The following is a 14,977-nucleotide window of genomic DNA, read 5'->3' as shown; positions in this document are numbered from 1 at the left end:
TAGGGTACTGATGGATGGAGCAGAAGAGAAGAAAAGCAGAAGAGGTGAATTTGTCCCTTTGTCAGCTTTCCATGGGTAAGCAGCATAGGTGGATTAACTATAGTGGGTGCCCCTCTAGTATGAGGAAAGTCTAAGGACAAAATGCTGTATTGCTACAGAATACTGTAAAATATGTCAAGCTGGATTCTGCTGTCACTTATACCTGAGGTAGCCCTGAGGAAATGTTTTTCTAGATTGCAGTGCAGATTCCAATCTACTTCACAGGGCATCTTATTAAAACACTTTTTAGGACATAAATGTCATTCAAGTATGCTTACAACTGACTTACATGTATAACATATCATCAGCTGTAATTATTCAGTACCTATGCTACAGGCAACCCATAGCAAGTACTGAGACATTTTTTTAAAATCAGTTTTATTGCTGGTATGCTGGCAGTCCTGCCAGACTGCAGGTTGATTACTGTGCATCTCAAGAGCTAAACAGACACAGGCTGAGTTCCAGCTTGGGTGGGAGTTAAGGAGGAAAGACTTGCATGTTGTAGGAAGTGATGTTAGTGCTATACTAAGCAGCAGACTCTGAGTCATTTCTGAAATGGCGACTGCAAAGTGTTCCACTGGATGCCATGCTCTGGAGGTGTGACTCAGATGAAGATCTTTCAAGGTTTTTTTGAAGTATTTGTTGCAATAAGATATTGCAGGTATTATTTAAGTTAATAAGTTCAGAAAAGTGCTATCTAGTGAATTCAGTTATTGTTATTTCTGCTTAAGCTTCCTTCTAATATTAAGCAGGAAACAGTACTCTTGAATCGTGTTGTGTCTAGAAGGACTGTGTCCCACCCAAGTGCTGCCTAGTTTTTCTATTATTGTATTCTTCCTAGTACTGCACTTCCCACAGCTGTATTTGTGGCATGATTTGAGAAGCTTGGCTGAGAGGTGCTGCAGAAGTGAAATTGCTTTTATTTATCAGAGTAACATGGTACTTAATACTTAAAAAAACCCAACTATTTCAAAAGGAAAGAAAAGCTCAGTAAGGTACAGTAGTTCTTATGTGAACTGAGTATTACAGAAAGACTGCTCTTGTTGACTTAATGATAGAGCAAATTGTTATTAGTGAATTTGAAATATTGTAAGTTGCCATAATGTGCTAACTTTTTAAAAAAACTTAGCTTTTGATTACGTAGACATAAAACTTGTGCACTGTTCAGCAGGGAGCAGAATGCTCTCATGGGCTGTGGTACCAACTGTGGGGATTCCAGACTGAGCTAGTCAAAGCAAACTACACAGCAGGATCAAGAGCAAAGATTTCCTGATCTAAGCCTTCAGTGTTAGTGGGAGGAGGAGGAGCAGCTCCCCAGACATTACAGTTCCCAAGAGTGGAAGAGCTTCTGGGGAGGGAGAGAGCTTGCTAGACACAGTTTTTGGCAGCTGAAGCTTTTCCACTTCAGCCTTGCATGTATATGGTACAAGTAGGATTCTGTGTTCTTTCCTCACCTCCTCATTTTATCTGTCCTGGTAAGGCTTAACTGATGGGCTTCCTTCTGATTTTCCAAGCCTGTGTGGCCATGGGAACTTAGCAGTAGAAATTCTCCCTTTTCCCGAACCAGAGACTTAATTTGCCACTGTGTTTAGACACTGATAGGGGAAAACCGTGAATTCCCTGTTTACCATGGGCATTCTTTGGCACTTCAGCAAAAATGATGCAGGCTAAATATGAGTGACATATAGGTTGTGAAAAGCAAATACAGTCCAATCACAAATTTCCATACATTAACTATGGTGCAATGGAATAAGGTCAAAGAGAAAAGCATGATAAATCTTGGAAGAAGGGGAGCCAAGGACAGATAAAAAGGACTCAGACTATGATTCTTGTAAGACACAGGATTTATTTCATATGAGCCACTTCTCCTTTTCTCTCTTTCATCATCTAGCACGGAAAGCTCTTCTAAAACACAAGGCCAGGGATCCCTGCAAGCCCATGAGAGGCCCTACTGCCTTATACAGAGGAGCTGTTGGGTACCAGTGCTGGAGTTCAGCCTCTGGACCGTGATTTACTCCCCTAGTGTTTCTAATCCTCTTGTGTCACAGCCTCACCTTGGAAGCTTCACAAGATGCCCAGAGGGAGTTAGCACAGAGCTCACTGTTTCATGCCGTGCTCGCTCCCTTTTTAAACACCCACATACCTTGCTTATAATTGTCTTCTTGACAACCTTTGTAGCATTTTCTGTTTGTAGGGTGAGCATTTCAACTGCTAGTGATTCAGCAAACTTTGTTCTTGCATACTACTCTACTATAGTTGAAACCTACAAAAAAGCTAATGTCAAGAGTAGCTGAAATTCCTTCAGGATATTTATACTTAGAAATATACTGTGCTCTACATACTTTAGAAGGTTCTGGATATTATACTGTAGAGCAAATATTAGTCATAGGGGAATGTACTTGTATGTGCAGGAGATAGTGACTTGTATTTACTAAATTAAACATCTGTGCACAGATGCTTTAGTATCAACTAGATTTGATTTCTTCCAGAAATGGGAATAACTGCTTTTGAAATGGATGATCACTAAGAAAGACAAATGGTAGCAGAATAGAAGTGTCCCTTCACACACCTTTTTCTACATTCATGTCTTCCTTTTTGACTGCAGGATCAATATTTTATTGCTCTATTGCTTCAAATAGTATTTCTGTCTTGTTCAGATAACTGTATGCAGAAACATATTATTTGTAAATTCTGTTTGCAAGGTATTGAAGGGAAATGGGGGAGCTGCATATCATAGAGTCCACAATAAATAGATACTGATCATTACCTCTTTTAGAGCTTAGATGAACAGAAAACTACACACAGAATGACAGATACTGCATTAATTAGACACATAACTGTGAGTGGGAGGGTTTTAGGAGAAGTGTTATACTGAGCTGGTTTATTCACTAAGAATTTATTAGTGAGTATCGGTTAGAACACAAAATTTGTACAAAAACCTGTAATCAGAAAGTTTGTATAAACATAGTATCAAAATAAGTCAACGGTTATATGAGGTGTGTATATCCCTATGCCATATTCACTACCACAGTGAGGAGTTTATAGCAGAAATTAGGGGTTTATCAGCTGAATTCAAGCTTCGTTATTCTCTCACTGCATTATAAAGGCTGTTTAGAAAGATGAAAAAACAACTGGGTTAGCAGAAATGTTTGCTTTGATTTTTAGATGCTTCCTTCACTTCTAAAATTTAATTCTGATTAATCAGATACATCTGTCTTTATTTTGTTGTGACACACATTGATTTGTGATGCTGTCGCTTTCAATAATGCAGAAACAGTTGCCTTTATTATGAGAACCAGCAGAAATCAACATGCAGACTAACTTCATTTTTAATCTTTAATTTTTTTCATTACATATGGAGCAAGTTGCGTGGATGATTTTAAAAACAAAGCTACAATTAAAACTAGATTAAATTAGAGCTAAGCCATAGAGGAGGAAACTTTCCAGCCATAATATATGTTTATGCAGTTTACAGATGTAGAGTTTACAATACATTTTCAGAGCCATTTCTAAATAAAAATGCTGGCAGAGAATTAGTTAATTTGCCCAGTATATATTGCATTTCTATGTGCTGTCATTACAATACATATATTCAGGCTCCAGCTAGTTCCCTCTCTGTACATCTGCACTGTGTGCACCTTGCTTCATAATCGAAGGTGGTAAAAAAATCATGGTACAATGATGCATTGTTTTCCATAACATTAGTATTTCACAGAAGTGAATCTGTATTACAAAATGTATATTTTTGTATGATATTACAGCCTAGTAATTTAGATTAAACTAGTTATAATTTATGGTGCCAAGCCAAAAAGCTATTTAAGATGCATTAAAATGCAGAACCATGACATTTGAAATTCTGATGTTCTTAATATGACAAAGGTTATTCTATGGAGTTTTGCTATAATATGAAATATTAATATTTCACAATACAGTTTTGATGAAGTACAATTTGCCTAGCTTGCATATGATAAAGAAATTAAATGCTTACCAAGGGAGTTCAGTGAGAATTAGAGCCCCACCTGAACATCTGCTTGAAATGTTATTATCCTGTCCTACTGACAGCATCGCTCCCTCATTGTTTTTCAAGATTGACAGCTGAATATTGTACTGATTTCTGCAGCAAATATGTCTAGGTGAACTTTGTTTGGTTTTTAGGAATTTAGAACATGCTTTTGATTTCCATCCTATAATTTTTTTTTATACTCTTGACATTTGTAGATGCCAGATTGAGGTCTAGTATGCTGTAGCAAAGATAGACCATTGACTTGCAACGAAATGCCAGTTGATATCTCAGTAAACAGAAATATTACTATTCTTTATTGTGTGGTCTGTATGAAAGCTGTATGGGCTTTCTTTGGGGAGACAAATGATCAGATTGTTAATGTCAAATATAAAAGGGGCTGTTTGCCTTTCTACTAAGCAGCATTAGACAACTTTTATTAACTACATTTTTTGAACAGATAAATGAGCATTTTATGGGATTCCTTACCACAAAACACTCTTAAGTTAAATTATTTTCTTGTTTTACAAATTTTAAAATTATTATTATTGGTTTTAGTATTCTTAGGAGTTCTTTATTTCCTTCATTTTGTTCAATATTTCTGAAAGAATTTTAAAAAGAAATACTATTTTTATTGTTTTGTAATTTTTGTCATTTTAGATCAGAGCATAAAATCAGCGAAGTTGAACAGAGGAGGTAAAAGGCTATGCTAGGGAAGTGCTATAAAATGTAATTAATATCTTTTTAAATGCTGTAGTTATGCCATTTTATTTTTATACAGAAAATGTGGTTTTAGCTACAAAAAAGGAACAAATAATTCTGTGGATCTGAGTAGCAGGAAAACAGACTTTTCTCCTTTTTCCCTGAGAAAAAGTATTTCTCTGATATGTTCAACTTAGAGACCAGATCTCATCTCTCTACTTAGTTTTTCCTATCTCTGACCCATTTTAAAGAAGGCTGCAGACTTCTTTGTATGCAAGTAACTTCAAAAGCTTCAAAATTGCTGTCTGAGGAACTGGAAAGGACTGCATTTAACCATTCTTTTTCCTCAGTCCATACACCCAGTAATGTAGGGTTTTGGCATTTCTTCAACCTGGAAGAATCCATCTGGAGAGATGCAGCACAGCTTGAACACAATGAGAGACCAAAGATCCCAGGACTGAGAGTTTTAACAGAGTCATTATTGATAAGCCAAGGCCTTTCCTACCACAGCTGAAGTCTGCACCAGGTAGATGCCCACTTTAAACTGATGCAGGTGTGCATCTTGGCACCAGTGAATTTGTAAGTGAGGCACCTTGGACCATTTAAAAACCTGGTTTTGCGTTCAGTAATTCTGGTTGTTTTGGCCAATTAATATTTCCAACGCTGAAGATAACAAACTGCAGTTTTAAAGCAAGAGTTTAACAATGATCCATAAAAAATTTCTCTCTTTCTCTTTGCGATTGTATTTACTACTTTAGAAATGGAAAACTTCCTACAAGTTCGTGATAAAAATTAAACTTCTGGGGAAATGTTTAGTCCTACTCTTCCTGTAGCATTAAATATCACAGAAATGCTGCACTTCTTCTGCAGTGGGAGTTTCTTTTCTGCACAGAGTCTCTCATGGAGAAGTCTGTTATCTCAAGGCGTGGAGCACAATGTGACAATTCATCAGTGGAAGACAGAGGGATCTGTCATGCAGGGGTGTTGCGCATTGAGTCAGTAAACCTCATCTGTGCTAAAGGACAGATTTTTACAAGCAGAGGATCAGCAGTTTTCTTCCCATGTTATCACTTTTTCTGCTATTCATCCTCATGGAGCAGAGTGAGCATGGCTGTAACTTTTATGCCTTATACTTTGAGCTCGTGGTGTAAGTTCCGCAAAGTCTAAGCTGGCAATGGCTCACTGTCCTCAGAGCTGCACACAAAGCTGGCCAGCAAAGGTAAAACCAGATACATGTCTAAAACTGGTTCTTGGTAGGCTGCAGGGTTCTCAGTTATGTCTAAAGGATTTGGTTTCTATTTATCTCGGGATTTTTTACACAGTATTTAAAGATTGTTTCTTTTTCCTGTCTTTTTCTTCTGGAATCTGGTTTAGAACAGTGTAGCCAGAGTGCATATACATACACAAAGTGTAAGTGTAAACACTAATCTTGAGCTTGAATATTTCAGACAGCTTATGTATAAAAGACTTGTAAATCAGTCTTAAAGGTATTTTTTTTAATCTGAAAACTGTTGTGCATTGTAATGAAACTTAAAGTGCACTTAGATTGGCATAACTGAGGAGCAGTTCAAGAGTACTTCTGAAAGAGCATACAGAATGCAACACTGAGGATTTTGCTACATAAACCTTTATGTAAAAAATAGCTTCCAAAAGTAGGAGTGTTCATTCCTGCTCAGCATAATATGTGCTGTTCTGACCAGTACTTAAAAGAGGACATAATTTCTATTCATAGTGCAACTATTACTTATCAAACAAAATGGATGAAAATTTTACATTGGTTAAAAATCAGAACAGTATTTATTTTTATATTGAAGAAGCTGCTTTGCTTTTTACTAATTTTGCTTTATTTACCTCGTTCTTCTGAAAATACCTGCAAATATTTATCAAGAAGAGAGACAAGGAGAGCACACATGCATGATTTTCCAAAACTGCTGAGGATCTGCAGGTCCTGTTGGCTGTATCAGAAGTACTCAACATTTTTGAATATCACATCCTGAATAAACAGGAATCTAAAAAGCAAATATGTCACATACTTGTGTAAAATACTATTCAGCTACATTATTCTGTGGGTTTTTTTGGTATGTCCTTGGAAGATTGTTGCTGATCTTGAAAATTACTCACATAATTTTTTTCTGAAAGGAATTCGTCTAAAAAGGCCGTTTGAATGTAAGCTAGTAATTGGCAAGTGTAATTCTGAAATTTAGAATTTTCACATTTTTTCCATTCTCGATTCAGAATTGTTGCAAACCTTTCAGTTTTGTGCCAGCCAACTGCATCTAACTTTCTTAAGTGGCATTAATACATTTTATAATTTATTAGAAAAGATTAAAGGATATTTTTCTCAATAGTTATATTTGAAACACACCTAAGACAATCATAGCATAAAGCCATGCCTAACATTTTTGAGTTTTAGTGCAAATTACAAACTTCCCTATTTTTTAAACTGCTATGATGCACTTTAATAGCTAACCACAGACATTCTGGAAAAAAAATCTTTTTTTTGTCAATATAGAATTCAGAAGTTTCCCTTCTGTCAAGTCATTGACTTTTTTACTCTCCCTGTTTGGTTTAAGTGTCAGAGTTTGGGTTTTTCCCCCTCATTTCCACATTCTAATTACAAAAATAAATCCAGAACACCATGTAGACTTCAGTCTAGGCCTACTGATGTGAAATAAAGGAAAAGTGGTTGTCATGATTCAGTTGCTCTGATTTACAGTTCAGCATCTTTGCTGAGGTCTGCATTCATTGCTGTGGCCAAATGCTGGCTTCTGCAAAAGCCTGGGTGACACTGTGGGATGTGCTAAGGCTGCAGCTGCCTTGGGGAGACCTTCCAGGGCTGGGCCTCCTCCCCTGGCACCAGTGGTGCCTTCTGTTCCAGCTGGGCACGTAACAAGGCAGCTGTGCTCTTGGGTGGCTGCTTTTCTGCTCTGCATCACAACAGGCTGAGGAGACCTGGAGCACCTCATGCAGCAGCTATTGCCCCAAGATTCCTGGTTGGACTCTGCAGTCATGCAACATGTTTGCAGAAACGTGGGCCCAAAGTGGCTCTACAGGGGCACTCTGAGATCAGTGTCAAGCGTGTATGTGGTGCTGTACAGCTTGTGTTAAGGATTTTACAGGCATTAGCTGAAATGATGTAACTGGCATGTATTTCCACACATGAGTTTACAGGATTTAGCTTAATCACTTTTCAAGGAATTTTTGGTTATACCAGTGTATCTTCTAAGTACAGGCGATACGCTTCCCTTGAGTGTTCGAGTTATCTCAGGTCTTGAGTTCCCACTTGGTAAATGAAGAGGATAAGGCTGTGTTCAACATCTGATTTGCCCACACAAGAAGTTAAGAAAGCAAAGAGCTGATTTTTGAATCTCATGGTGATATAATTGCATTTACTCCTGATTGACATTGTTGCAAAAGCAGAATGAAGTCCCATATGTTCAAAAAACCTGACAGGTTCTTACGTTAAAATACCTGTTACTAATCCAGATTTGTATGTGAGTGTATTCTAAATAACATTTCTTATCGTTATTTGAGATACATAATTATCTATATTTTTAAACTACAATAGCGATTGTGAGATTCTGTTCTTCAGTCAGGAAGTGAAGGACTTTTGTGAATAAATCTTCTAGCGTTAATTCCAGAAGGACACAAGTGTATCCATTCTGTGAACTTTGGAATTACTACTTTAAGAATTACCAAAAAAAACTCTTGTCAATGTATGCAAGCTATAGGTCTCAAAAGCAGCTAACACCACCTTTTCACTGTTCTAGAACGTATATTTAAATCTACAATATGACAGTAAGTTTTAAAATTATTTTTTTCTTTAACTTCTGTTTGCCTGACTTCTTTGATAATTTAGTGCTGTATAAGAGGGAAAAAAAATTAAATTCCTTAATCACCTTACAAATGAATAAGACATATAAGCTAATGTTATAGCTGAACGTTTCTTTGTTAGCAGCTGACCTTCTACTCCTAGAGAAAAGAAAGTCTTGGCTAGAAGACAGTTCAATAAATGAACAGGCTATATATTGATTTTTCTCCTTCTTCCCTTGTTATGTAATATGATTTCCCTTCCCTTGCAAGGGTAGCTGTTGTACAGGATAGGGCTGGGATCATGGTCGTGGAAGCGTATGGGAATGTGTAGACTAAGGAAGGCTGTCACAGCAGTCAATAAGATCTGAGAGGTGTTGACTAATTGCCTGCTAATTACACAGTAAATTGTCTAATTAAGCTGATGGTTAATTAGGGTACGCTCGCACAGCAGTCTTATGGAATTTTTGTCTGATGTCTGGGAAGCAGCTTGTGTAATTGGCAAACTGGTAAGGACTGGCAGAGAACATGACTGGGAAGCACGCTGCCAGTAGATGACAGAATAAGGATGCGTTTGCACAAAGGTTGTCATGTGAACACACAGGGGTTTGTTAGCCTTCTCCAGCTACGTGGCAGCCAGCACAATGAGGAACTGAGCTGAGAGCTGCTGGAAGCTGTAAATAAAATAAGGCTTAAGCATGTAATATTAGAAAAGCACTGACATGTGCTCTTTTATTTTAGTTGTTTTGAACTTTAGATATACATAGAGTATCAAAATTCTCATGTACAGAACTTCACCCAACTGTGTGACCATGGCAGTAATTATGGTATTGCGATCTATTTAGTAGAGCCCCAAAATGATCCTGTTTCCAGGGAACTGCTGTATGTATGTTGAAAAAGTATAGTTGTTAATAAGGATGCTTGCCAGCCGTCAAAACCATCATTTGTGGCATTCTGAATGCACTTCAATTGGCATTGTGTCTGTCCCTAAATGTGACAGACTATGAGCAGGTCATAATGTGCACACTGTGCATAACTATAATATCATTAATGAAAATCTAGATTCCAGATTCTGACCCAAAGCCAATGGAAGTGGTCAGGAATATTATGCAGAAAGAGTAGTATAGTAGTGGAGTACAGACACCAAATTCAGCAAAGCATAGGTTTGCTATGACTTGAATTTTTCTTTCAGTAAAATGACATGGTATGTGGACTTTCTTAAAGTTAATTACAACGGTAAATATCCTGCAGAATCAGAATTGTGCAACACAGGATTGGGTCTTTGCATGACATTGTGATTTGATTTTGAGCTACGCATCTGCAAAATCTATGCAAAATATAGCTATATGTATATCATGAGCTAAACCAAAGTGAGTGTGCATGTGTATATGTACTTATCTGTTAAGAATGTTTTCATGTCACTTGAGCAAAGTGAAACTTAATATCCACTTTGATTCCTGGAAATCACATTGGTTTCAGAGGTCCCCATCATTTTACTTCTAAGTATGTGGTTTGGGCACAGTGTCCTTCTGGAAGAAAAAGAAAAATTAAGTGAATTCTGGATTGCTGTTGAAACTTGGTTTTCTTTTAAAAAAAAAAAATTTAAACCACATATATGTTTCTTTTCCCATAGAAATAGTATTTTAAAACAATCAACATTTGAGAGATTAAATTATACTTTCTTTGAATTAATAAAGCCAATTTTATCCTGTGATCTTGCTGTTTCTACTTATCTGCACAGTTAATAATGCCTTTATGTAGCACCCTCTATGTAGTGAATGTTTGTTTATGATTTTTCCTTCAAAAATAATTGGGTAAAAGCATGGTACACTGTGTTCTCACTGTGCCAGTCATCAGACACAAGACTCCAAACACTCACAGGCTAATCTAGAAGGACTTAAACCTTCTCTGAGGGGAATTATAACAAAATGTGTAATGTTACTCCTCTGTGTATATTTCCACTGAAGAAAATGCTACAGTTCTCCTGAATCAGATCCTGTGAATTGTTGCATAAAACAAAAAAGGTGAAGTACATTGATTCAAGTCAAAACCATAGAGGGAGGCCCTGTGTACATAATTTTCTTTCAAATGAAATATACTTTAAATTTACATTTAATATTTGCATGTAGGATTTTTTCACATCCATCTGGACATAGGTAAAAACAAACCTCTTCAATTAATTTTTCCTTGCTGTTTTTAAGGTTAATTCTTTAGAAGTATTGGAGAAACTGTTGTTTTTGCCTCTGACAACATATTCAGGAGCAAAGCTCACTTCACCAGCCAGCTGCAGGAACTGAAAGCATACAGTGCAACCATCACAGTTGCTTTCATTTTCTGTCATGGGGCAGCAAATGGATACGTTCTAATGCATTTTATTCTCTGAAGACAAAGAAAGGAGTTCAGAGGATAATTGTTACCCTATTATACCCTTCAAAAGGAGTTTCTGGCACATGCTATTATGATTTATGTTTTAATAAATCACACAAACATAGAAAAGCATTTCTAGTAATTCACATGGTATAGTAAATGTATGTGTGTAAAGCCCTATTGCAACATGACATTCTGTAATAAAAATTGTATTGCAATAATGCTGCTGTTTAACAGCATCAATAGCCAACTTATTTTAGAAATGATTTGTTTTAAAAGTACCAGTCTTTTTCGTATGCAGTTGTTGGTCTATCTTATATGTCTGTGAAATCTATAAAAATTGAAGACATTTCCCAAATGTCCCTAATGCAGTCAGTCCCAAAGCATCCTCCTGGTTTTCAAGCCTCATGCTTAAACAATGGAGCGAGAGGAGCACGCTGTCGGCGCGGTGTCAGTGTTGTGTTCAGCTTTATCCCTGTGATGAGTCTCTCCCTGTGCAGTTCAGGAGGGCTCCTGTTTGCACCCTTTCATTTAATGTGTATAACAAGCCATAGAGAAGGTGTAGTAAAATGACATTGATTGAAGTGTTTTCAATATGTCGAAACTCAGCTTTATAACTCTCAGCTGATTTAGCTGGAGCAGCTGATTGCATTGTTCAGTGTTTGTGGGAGGCTGGGGCATGGTTGAAAGCATGCTGAGCAAAAGTCAATCCAGACAAGATAGGAATGATGCTGGGATCATTAGAGGAAACATCCAGAGGCTACAGCAAGAGAATTATCCGTCCTTCCGGCTGAGAGGTGTAGTTCAATTCCAGGCTGTAGCTGCAACAGCAGATAAGAGCCAGAAACCAACACCCATTTTATTTTCTGAATACAAGCTTTACCATGAGTATCCATACTTTATTTTTCAAGATTAACCTACTGCCAGCCCGTGCTATATTGGAGTGGGTCTTAAATCTATCCAAGTATTGTCAGTGGTGACGAACTTCATGGCTTGAATTCTGCCAAGGGAACCAAAACTGCCCCCAGCCCGTACTGCCTGTTTTGGGTGAGCTAGGATGGAGCGAAGGAGATGCTGGCAGTTCACAGAACAATCTTGTTGCATGTGCTTGGAGCTCCTGCCCAGGGTGACCTGTAACAGCCCAAAATCCCCTAACTCCAGCACAAACTTGAAGAACTTGTTTTTCCTCCCTAACTTTGCAAGAACTGAGGAAAGGATGAATATTGGGTTTCTCATTGCTACTGGATTTTTATTATTCTGTTTATACTGCTGCCAAGAACAGTGTTCTCAGAAGGTCAGTTGATTGCTGCTCTTGTGTAGGAGGTATATTTTAAAGACTGACAGGAGTACCTGAAATAGGTGATTTCACGTGGAGGTAACACAGGTCTCAAACACATAAATAAGCAAAATCTTATTTTCCTGTATTTTGGATATATTCAAACTCAGATTAATTGCTCTGTTGACATTTGTGGATTTTTTTGTTTGATATCCAGAATTTTTTTGTGTCTTTAAGAAGAACAGAATATTGGAGTCCATGTCAAAATTTTTGGAGTATGTATTTTTAGGTGTGACATTTCTTAAATGGTTATATTTTCATCATTTCTTATTCTAGGCTAAAAATCTGGATTTATCTCAGTTGAACAAATCTATCAGCAAGAAAATTCACAGTAGTATATTTTAATTTCTTTTTCTCGAAACAGAAATGCAAATTTAATTTTCACTTCACAATAATACTGTATATATACAAATACATAGTTTTTTACTTGAGCAACTTCACTCTCATAATATAATTTACATTTTCATTTCTATTTTAACACTTTAGAGAAGGCTCTAAAAATGTGTGAGAGAATAAGAATATATCTGGGAGTAAAGTATTGAAATGATAAACCAAGGACCATCAATCTTATGATTTATTTCTTATGCCCCTCTCTACAATACTAAAAGTGATGCTTTGCTACCGTAGCAAAAATTGCTCTTACTGTGTGTTGGGAGTTGTATACCTGTAGATACATAAGCTCCGTCTTGTGATGTTTATTTCATTGCTTTTTGGATGGCTTTTTGTGTTTCTTGCATCCTTCCTTAACACAATATTAAAAAAATTGTTCCAGAGCGTGCAAGGATCTAATGAGATTTTAAATGACCAAAAAACCAACTGTTTCTACAGAAAGAGAGTGACATATTTCAAGCTCTGCTAAAAATATACCTGATGGTTAAATTTATGCAGAGGAGAGACTTGATTCTGTGTCCAACATCCTCCATGTCTAGCTTGCTTCAATTATGTTCAAGGGTTCACATTCCTACCAGGTCTCTTCCTCACATGAGTTCCTTGTCTTTTAAGAAATCATTTTTCCAGACAGCCAGTTCTCTCCTAAATGAGCAGATATCATGGGCAGTGGACCATCCATACTTGTTTGGCTTTTGCAGTGTGCACTGGGCTGCTTCCTGCTCCTACTGTAAATATTGGGACACATCACCCATATTCCTGCTTTTCTGTCTGTTAATCAAGAGTTCACACTGTGTTGCTGGTTTTCAAAACCACGATGTTAGTGCCTGTTACATGAAAAATAATATGACTTAATAGCATAATTGAGGATGTAGTATTTGCATTCAGCACGTGTGTTTACAGTGAAGTGTCTTGATATAGCTGAGCTCTCAGGGACAGAAACATCAAGTGCAACAAAGAAAAACATTTTTTTTCCAAGTGGTGGAAATGAGAGTTGTTTATTTTAAGAGATCTTATGTAAAGATCTAACTGGGGGAGGAAAAGTAAGCCAGCATTTCCAGCCAATCCACGCCTGCACACACATATCTCGGCTGGCCGGAGCTTTCCCCTTTGGTGCTGTTAGCATTTTCATTTCAAAAAACGACAGTCTGCAGTGGAAGCAGTAAAAATGTTCAACCTGTGGTTTAAATTATTGATTTTTTTGAATATTGAAGCAGTATTTCAAATGGGTTTTGTTTGAGTTACTTCTGGGTAGAGGGTTCCAGAGGTAATTTGATATCTAAAAGCCTGTGTGTTTCAAAGCCATTTCAGTCTTTTGAGTTCCTTCAGCTGATCAGCTGATTGGGTAAAATGCCTTATTGTCTCTTGAATTGCAGGCAATAGATAAACTGCAGCTCAAGGTTAGCACATAGACCAGCATACAATGCTCTTGGTGATTTATTATGTGTACTCAGTGTCCAATCAACTGACAAAAAATACTTCATTTATTTTTAATGCAGTAACTTGTCTTCACTTTAAAAAGAAAAAAAAATTGAGATGGTAGTGTTCACAATCAAGATCAGGGGAGCTCTGTTTCCTGTATCGCTAGGCAATGATGCATAATTAAAACTAGGTGAGTCCCTGGTATAAAATCCAGTATATATAAATAAGAAGTAGGTGCATGTATTTTCACAAGCAGGTTGTTACATTACTGCAGAACAGAATGGCTGTAGTAAAAGGGAAGACACTTTTAAAGAACTCACATTCTTTCACAAAGGGCTGGGCTGATGGTGGTTGTACATGTACAACGTTTAGGAAATTAGCCATTCTTAGAGCCCTTCTAGTCACAGGAAAAAAAAAAAAAGTAAAAGGTATTACTTCAATAAGGCTCAGATCTGGCAGTGAAGCCATATTGGAATGAATATTGAAGTTGATGGGAACCGTGAAAACTAAATTAATTGCAGGAATTGGCCTAGTTAAGAAGGGTTATTATAGTAATGACACTAAATATCACAGAATAATGGTGTGAGTCATATTTTAAACAGGTTTCTCCCTTAAGGAGGCTATGGGTTAAAGTGTACCAAAAAAACCCACTTCACTAAAGTATGAATTATGCAAATTAAATTATGCAATTTATTTTTCAAATATATATGGCATATATGTTTAAATAAAATTAAAACACACAAATATAAATTGTGAAAAGATGTGTGTCCGTAAGAGTTCATATAATGACCAACTGGTTTCCATCTTAAATACAGTCCTACAGTAAATAGTTTGTGTGAATGTAGTTTAAGAATTTGTCAGATTTTGTCAGTCCTCTTGGGATTTTCCCTACAGTGTTTTGCATTGTAGTTTAC

General features: G+C 36.9%; 1 protein-coding gene across 3 annotated transcripts in view; it reads left to right on the top strand.

The window, feature by feature from the left end:
• DPYD (dihydropyrimidine dehydrogenase) overlaps positions 1–14,977 on the top strand; it is a 333,817-nt gene that overhangs the window by 172,960 nt on the left and 145,880 nt on the right. The window lies entirely within an intron of this gene.

The sequence above is a fragment of the Zosterops lateralis genome (assembly GCF_965231275.1).
Source record: "Zosterops lateralis genome assembly, chromosome: 9".
Lineage (NCBI taxonomy): Eukaryota > Metazoa > Chordata > Aves > Passeriformes > Zosteropidae > Zosterops > Zosterops lateralis.
Note: the sequence above shows the minus strand (reverse complement) of the source record. Positions and strands in the feature narration are given on the sequence as shown.